Source organism: Odontomachus brunneus, unplaced genomic scaffold, assembly GCF_010583005.1.
Source record: "Odontomachus brunneus isolate Ranch 3 - 2012 unplaced genomic scaffold, Obru_v1 Obru_scaffold_104, whole genome shotgun sequence".
Lineage (NCBI taxonomy): Eukaryota > Metazoa > Arthropoda > Insecta > Hymenoptera > Formicidae > Odontomachus > Odontomachus brunneus.
In genome coordinates, this window is record NW_022639554.1 from 216,305 (window position 1) to 225,165 (window position 8,861).

General features: G+C 32.3%; 2 long non-coding RNA genes across 4 annotated transcripts; one reads left to right on the forward strand and one right to left on the reverse strand.

The window, feature by feature from the left end:
* Window positions 1-2,273: 2,273 nt before the first annotated feature.
* Window positions 2,274-5,508, reverse strand: LOC116849041. 2 transcript variants are annotated; one of them, XR_004379062.1, is made up of 3 exons: window positions 3,513-5,507; window positions 2,869-3,395; window positions 2,274-2,791 (listed from the first exon to the last, which is right to left on the reverse strand). It is a non-coding gene; the product is annotated as an uncharacterized LOC116849041 (long non-coding RNA). The 2 variants fall into 2 exon arrangements; XR_004379061.1 differs by having other exon boundaries at window positions 2,869-5,508.
* Window positions 5,509-5,593: 85 nt separating this feature from the next.
* LOC116849040 lies at window positions 5,594-7,362 on the forward strand. 2 transcript variants are annotated; one of them, XR_004379059.1, is made up of 4 exons: window positions 5,594-5,890; window positions 6,110-6,315; window positions 6,444-6,681; window positions 6,778-7,362. It is a non-coding gene; the product is annotated as an uncharacterized LOC116849040 (long non-coding RNA). The 2 variants fall into 2 exon arrangements; XR_004379060.1 differs by having other exon boundaries at window positions 6,449-6,681.
* Window positions 7,363-8,861: the final 1,499 nt, after the last annotated feature.

Consider the following 8,861-nt stretch of genomic DNA (forward strand, 5'->3'; position numbering starts at 1 on the left):
CGCTAAAGAGCAAGAGCGGAAAGGAGGTAGCTGAAGCCAAGATAATTCGATGAAAGATGTCCGAAAAATTTGCAAACCGATGAAGGAAAAGTTTTACAACGTAGATGTTCAGAAACTAGTAAAAAAACATAACATTAATTCAAAGTGGGCAACCATGTATGTGTTAGCAAATTCAAGACTGTCTTCCAGAAGAGTTACACGCCGAACCGGACAACTGAAATATTCACCATTGCCAAAGTACAGGCAACTAACCCGTAATTCATTTGCTCAAGGATTTTCGTGGACAGCCTGTCGCCGGAGGATTCTACGAACGTGAACTGCATGTTAACAATCCTGATGTATACCTGGTGGAAAAAATATTGCGCAGAGAAGATGACAAGGTTTACGTGAAATGGTTGGGATTTAGCAATTCCTACAACTCATGGATACAAAAGGATAATATATTGTAAAATGCATTTTATATTTTATTAAAATAATCAATAAACAATTGTTGTAATACATTTGAATCTTTATTAACAATCGCACATCAATCGCAAACTGCTATCGAAGTTCTATTTTATATAAAAAGTAATGTATTTATTATCGCATTCGACATTATTATATCCTAACCTAATATATGTCTTAATTTAGCCGGGTACACATGTTTTAATATATAGAGTAAAGCCTGATCTACAATGTGTTCTTTGCTTCCTGTTTCTTGTTTTCTGTCTTTTTTTAGTTTAAGGTTTAAGGCTTGAGTCAGAAAGAGATAAAGAAAAAGTAACAGGAAGCAAATAACACATTATAGATCAAGCTTTAAGGCACCAAAAACGGCATATCATTTTGTTTTTGAAGGTTATGTCTTAATGTAAAGCTCAAAATATAAATGTAAATATATATATACATGTAGTTGAAAGTATCCTCTATCAGATAATATCATATTTTTACTGAAATTGTTTCTAGACTTAAAACAAAAAATGTTTTTTTAAAACGCACGAAAATAAAGTTCAAATAAAATAGGTACCAAAAGCGACATACCTATTGGAAGTTATATAACATGTTGCATATAATATAATATTTGATAATAAATAGTTCGTTTAATAGTTGAATAATATTCATTTTATTTAAAAGCAATATTTATGTTAGTTAGTGTTCACTGATGTATATAATTATAAATAATTACTGAAAATTATTTACATTTACATTATTGCAGCAGAGTAAATTCATATACATCACATGTCACTTCACAATATGAGATTACCCAGTAAACATGCATGTCTAAAAGATGTCGAAAAGATATCTAAAAGACGTCTTATGCAACAAAATGTTGCATAAGATATCTTTTAGATATCTTTTCGACATCTTTTAGACATGCATGTTTACTGGATAGAATCAGGTTATGTTAGTCACAGACTATCGTAACTACCGCATACTATAGGTATGTCACTTTAAAACACATTCTCATAAAATTTTTCAAGTTACACAGTAAAAAAGTGATAAAGATTAAAATATTCAAAAAATATTTGTACAAAAGCTAAATGCGTCTACAAGAACTTAATGTTGAACAAAAAGATAATTATCGATGTTTAGTCTACGTAATTCGCCAATAAAAATCATAGAAATAAAACTTGCGAATTTCTAAAACTCAATATTTGCTAATTTAGCACATAAAAGAACAAGAAATATACCAAGTATAACTTTTTCATGACTTTACTGGTAAAACAAATTACGTTTATAATAGTTTCAATAAAATACAACATTTCATATATGAGATATAGAAGTGTGTCGCTTTAGGAGGTCTATGTCGCTTTTAGCTACTTTTCTCTATGTTTTATATATAGTGGTATACGATAATGTCCCCATGGTAACGTATCGGTTGATACAATATATCGCTTATCGTCGTATGGACTATTAGAGCGATTTTCATTTCGAATACTGTATATACTTTGTGCAACTTACGTGTAACACTACCTAAGTACCACACGCCGATCTTTTTGAAACTTTGTACACATGTAGTATATCGAAAAACATTAGACACGTATTTTTTGTACTTTTTTTCATTGTACTTTTCCTTGGTAATAGGTACCCTTATAAAAATATCATACTAAGAATCATTGATAATTACTTATTATCCAGTATTTTTAATACTGAAACGTTCGGTAAAATAATAATGGCTGCGTTCAGCAGAGAAAGTTGCTTTGCAACTGTTGTAAAATTCGTGAATCTGATTGGAGTATGCTCTTAATTTTGGTTGAATCCAAGAGCATATACCAATCAGATTGACGAATTTTACAACAGTTGCAAAGCAGCTTTCTCTGCTGAACGCGGCCATTGATCGCGTACGCGCGTATCCTCCGCCACGAATGATTTCTCGCACACATGACAATGCGTCGCATTACAAAATAGCGCCCATTGTTCTTTCGACAAAGTTTCTATGGGGACATTGGTGGATAAAATTACTTTTACGCGGTGCGCTAACACCTCGAGTTGTTCGATGAACCATGAAAAGCAATCAGCATCGTGACGGCTCCGAAAATATGATAATGAATCGTACGAGCAATACAAGTAGTACGCTATGCTAAATACCTTGTGATGCTGATACGTGTGCGATTTGTGACCCTCCCCATTCTTTGCAGTCTTCTCCAGCGTATACTCCAGGTCAGCGTACACTACAAATGGAATTCGCTTCTTCCTGCTAAAGCTTAGCCACTTGTTGTCAACAGTCGGCAGAATGATGGCACAGTCATTCAATTTTTGGCAATTTGTTGTGTAACTCTCTAGCTTCTTGTTGAAATGGAAGTAGTGTAGATACCTACAAACGTTGCAATTTTTATTTACTATCGTCTTATTGCATACTTCTGATATATTGAATTCATGAAATGTACTTACCAATCGCAAATGTATTTTCTTGCTCAACTGCGAGCCAGGATAAGTTCTTGATCCAGGCAAAATGTCCCGCGTTGTGGTCTCGAAGATTCAAAATGTGTAGTAAGTTGACGTGTTTTTCTTCTTCCTGTCGTTGAGACGTATCGGAACAATGTGATAGACGCTTCGTTCTTTTCTTAATCGTTCAAATCTTATTATTTGGTTAATTTTCATGAGAAACTCAATGTCTTGAAGATTGAGTACGCTCGTGCAGTGTAGTGGAGATACGATGATGTGCGATCTTGTATATCTATCGACTGGATGTAGAGCGGTGGATCATCGTCCACGCGAAACACGCATAGTCTATAAATTTCACGTTAATCACAGCTCGCTTCAGCTGTATCTCACACGGTAACTCGAAATAACACCCTTCGTGCATCGGATTGTATTTGTTTATCGTATTTTATTGATCATAAGATTGAGTATTCGCAATAATGCCAACCGACTATCGCGTTCCTGCAATTCCTCCAAAAGACCACGGATGCACCAACCTTGCAAAAAATTCATGAAAATGGCTATAAGGATATATTTTGTTTCCCTGAATAACGAATGAGATAACGAATACTTTATTGTAAATTTGGAAATTATGCGTACGTGAAATATGGTACCTTAGCAGAAAAATTAGGTAGCTGTCTTCGCACAGTTCTCGGATATAACTGATAATTTTTCCGAGGACGCTATTGTTCCGAGCTTCTTACAAGCTATTTTCGATGTATATCTTCGTGTTAAAGGACACTGAGAAGATATTTACAATATTTATTTTTCTAAATGCTATATGTATATTGTTGACAAACTGAGTTATGTTCGAAAATATAACGACGTACGAATAACTGTTACCAAATAATGTGTCGCGCATAAATATGTACGGAGTTCTTTAACAGTTTATTAAATTTATATTTTAACAGGGAATAAAAAGTAAAGGAATAAAAAAATAAAGAAAGAACAAAAAAAATAAGATTTTAAACTATCATTATTAAAAAGATTGATACGGTAGTTTAAACGATACTTGCCTGAAACAAGACGAAATACGCAAATCTTTAGAAATTCTTTTAATATCGTTTTTAAAACATGAATCATCCAACACTAACATATCGCGCTTTTATTGTGCAGATAAAATTGCAAAAGATAGGAAGGTATAGTTTGGTTCTATCTATTTATTTGTGACTGCAAAATTTTGTTAAGTTTTTGTGTGTGACAAAAAATAATGAATATTATAAAAGTTCTACAATATTTATATGATATGACGTAAATGCTTCGCCATCACTCAGCAGCTACAAAGTGTGTGCCTGCGTGTGCGTGCGTGTGCGTGTGTGTGTGAGTGTGTGCGTGTGCGTACGTGTGTGCTCAAGAAAAATGTAAGTATTAGTAATAGTAAAAAATTCTTAGTCTTTCGAGCTTTCTCTTTTTTATGGAGTACGACTCAATAACTAAGAAAGCAGCAATGATCGAATGCACAATTAAACCACAATCATCATTTACCATCTATTAATATCTAATGAAAGAAGTGGGATACAGTTTTTTTTTCTTTTTCGCTAAGCGTCATCTCCCTTATGTTTCTTATCTAGGAAAAGAAACAGTTATATTGTCGCGGGAGTGACGGGAGTTCGATTGGAGAGTCTCTCGAACCAGTCAACATTATTATATATTATATATGTGTATATATATAAAACAATTATTACACAATAGAGCGAGAGAGCGTAATATAAAACAATGGCTCTTCCGTTTGGTTTATTACAATACCTGTCACTTTAATTTACGCTAAAATATAACTCTCATTACCGGTCAGTAAAGTGATCCACACATTCGCATCCGTATATAGTATGCAAGTAAATATTTCTTGCAATCTTTTACACATCTAAGGGGCGTCCACCGAGTCGCGCGCTTCGCGAAGGCTGTTCAGTTCGTCTCGACATGTTTCCTAAATTTAGAAAAAGTCTACTTTATCGACAAGTTCGCGTAGCAATAACAGACACTGATAAACTACATGTCGCTAAATTATCCTTATCATTACAACCGATCATTTTCATTCTAATCACTTAGCTTAGCCATTAAGTAGTCTTCGATAATATACTCCATATCGATTCATCCTTATTTCTCGTGACTAATTAAGTCTCGCGAGGGAAAGTTTGTAAGTTTCTCTCGATGACTTTAATGGACGGCTCTTGAATATGTTATAAATCATTTAAAGACACGCATTTTCTGCTTTTAAGACACATCTGACGCCTATAAGCAGGCAGGTTACGTCAAGTTAGTTCAGTAAAGACAACAAGGAGCAATTAAATATATAAACCTTTTATTAAAAATATTCATAATTTATAAAGAAAATCATATGAAAATATTTCTAAAAGTAACACATTCACAATATATTAGTAAGAATAATCTATTTAAAAAAATTCGAAATTTATATACACAATCTATCAAAAAAACATAGTAATCATATTGCAGAATAATTTAAAATCTTTCGTACTCAAGACGTCGTAGGAGAAAATGTCTCTGTTTTTGATCTCTGAGAATTTAAATTCTCATCAATAATTACATACGAATTACGATAACCAACATAATCAAAAAACAATCCAGTAAACACAAAGTAACAGTAACATAACATCAATGTTATAATTTCCTACTCAACAATGTAACTGTTATATAACATGCGCGTTATATAACAGTTACATTGTTGAGTAGGAAATTGTAACATTGATGTTATGTTACTGTTACTTTGTGTTTACTGGGAATAGTCTGCATGGTGTATAGGATTTAAAATTATTTGGTGCATTTTATACTTAGGCTCTATATTTATAGCTTCTTGTATGCTTTGTATGTTCACTGCCGATATAAATCGCGATCCGGCATTTAGAAAATATAGACATTTAATGAGCTGTGATTCCAATAGAATATATTTCCATATCTACGGAAATGCATTAAAATGTGCTTGAAACGCTACAATCACATTTGGAAGCCGAAACGACAGACTGGACACAAACTCGTTGTAAAACATTGAATAACTCGAATATATACTTCTGCTTGCGTCTAATACAGTTCTCACAAGCTATAAAAACCTCCTATTTCTAATCTTTTTCCTATCAGAACTATTTTTAAACTTTTGATGCGATATAAAAGATGCAAGAGAATTTCCCAAGCATGCATATATTGTTTTTTAACGAAACCTTCTGATATTATGTGTACAATGCATTCTTCTATGTTTAAGGTATCTAATAATCCGGCTTTCTTTATTCCATCATACAGCGTTAACGAACATGATATGTAATCGAAATATAGGTTGATATTCAACAGAAATCCAGCGTCGAATATTCTTATGATAATAATTATGTACATATCCCATAATAAAATTTTCCATATTTTCAACGAGTCTCTTGTCATCAGGAAATTCAGTATATAGTTCCAGAAATATGGGTACTGTATATCCAAGTACATGATAACTGAGAAGGTTTAGGATACTTGAGTTGAGATATAATTTCAACGCGTTGCATTTTGATGAATGATGATCTGAAAAGTTTCGTACTTAACACAATAATTTTCAGAATAGCACGTTTGACAGGAATGCAAAAAATCTTATTAATAGCATAAATAATATGATTTTGCAAAAATGATCATCTGGATTTCGTGCAACGCTAGTTTAAATGAGAACTGCTCAGTTATTTCACGCAAAAATGCATATCTTGATCGAATCCACTAAGGCTTGGAAAAACGAACAGAGCGCCATTTCGTGCCGTTCTTATTTATTGCGTATTTTTTTATGGAACTGCAGAATTTCTTATGGTAGCTTTAATCTAAATATAATCTAAATGTAAATCGGAGCAGTAAGAGATCATGTAGCACCTATCACATATTTTCAACTATTGTGTATGTTTTTAGATAACGGCAAAACTTCTCGTGTTGGGACAGATCTATTATTAGATGTACATCGGAGCAGTATGAGATCATGTAACAGTTACTACATAATAACAAAGCACTATTATTCGTCTTTTTGCAAACGTGACAAACGTTTGGATGGAAGAAATCAATACGATTATAATCAATACGATCGAGAGATCACGAATAATACAACAGGTCTTTCAAAAAATTCGTGAAAAAGGCCATAAGGATATATTTCCCTGAGGATAAAGAATACTTTATTGTAAATTTAATTTAGAAATTATGCGTACGTAAAATATGGTAGCTTAGCAAAGAAATTTAATAATTAGTGGTCTTCGTACAGTTCTTGGATATAATTAATAATTGTTGCGAGGACACTGTGAAGCTATATACAAGCTATTTTCAATGTATATATTCGTGTTACAGGACACTGAGAAGATATTTACAATTTTTATTTTCCTAAGTGCCACGTGTGTATTATTAACAAACTGAATTATATTCGAAAATATAACATACGAATATCCATTACCAAATAATGTGTCATGCATAACATATACGAAATTTATTATCAACTTATTAAATTTATTCTATAGTTTCTTTTATTTATCACTTTCCTTATTACTTGACGGAAACTCAAAACATTTTGGTACAAATCTTGACAAAAAAATGTTAAGTGGTTCACGTCTCGGCTTAACACATAATACATTATTAGCTGGCTAATTTATATTTTAAAGATCTACAGGAGCTATAGACATATCCAGAGTTGACTTTGGAAATCTCCTGTGCAAAAATGTAAAATAACATCTCTGTATGTAAATGTCCATCGATATACTATCACTCGCGCGAACCAGGACGGTTAGTTTGATAAAAACCAACAATCGATTGCCGTCCTTGTCTCGTTTGTCTATGTATTTCGTTGGCCATATCTGGGAGAGAAAAAACTTCCAAGACTGTCACGGAACAAAGCAGAAAATATTTAGTAACTTTTGCAAGTTAACGTATCCTCCTTCATATACTTATATATTACCGTCATATTTTCATAATGTATTTCATATATGATCTAATAATTTTATAATAAAATTTATATATGATCTTTTTTCCCAGCCTAGAAAAGTAATATATTCCAAGTAATGTTTTATATACACAGACATCAAAATCTAGCATCTTTGGTGTATGTCATATATTTTGGTCTGCTTGTTAGAAGCTTGCTCAATGACGAGAAGTTTCGAAAATTTATAAAATCAGGGACAAAAATACATGGCGTGACTAATATTTGATCAGAACTCAAAGTTGGAATAAAAACACAATTTAGGAGCAATTAAATCTATACCTTTTATTAAAAATATTCAAAATTTATAAAAAAAAACCATATAAAAATATTCCCAAAAGTAACATACTCACAATATATTAGCAAAAATAATCTATTTTTAAAAAATTCGAAATTTATATACGCAATCTATCAAAGAAACATAGCAATTATTATGCACAAAATCTTCCAATCTATCGTGCTCAGGACGTCCAAGGAGAAGAGGTCACTGTTTCTGATTTCTGAGAATTTAAATTATCATAAATAATTACATGCGAATTAGGATAACCAACATAATTAGAAGACAATAGTCTGCATGGCATATAGGATTTAAAACTATTTAGTGCATTATATTTAGGCTCTACATTTATAACTTGTCGTATTTTTTTTATGTTCGCTTCTGCTATAGTTCGTGACCCGGCAGTTAGAAAATATGGACATCTTATGCGCTGTGATGCCAATAGGATATTTTTCCATGCCCACTGAAATATATTAAAATGTGCTTGAAACACTACCATCACATTTGGAGGCCGAAACGACGGACTGGACGCATACTCATTGTAAAACATAGAATAAGACTCGAATTTATACATCTGGTGGTGCTTAATGCAGTTCTTACAAGCTGGAAGACGAAAACCTTCTGTGTGTAATCTTTTTCCTATTAGAACTATTTTTAAACTTTTGATGCGATGTAAAAGATGCAAGAGAATTTCCCAAGCATACACATATATATATATATATATATATATATATATATATATATATATATATATATATA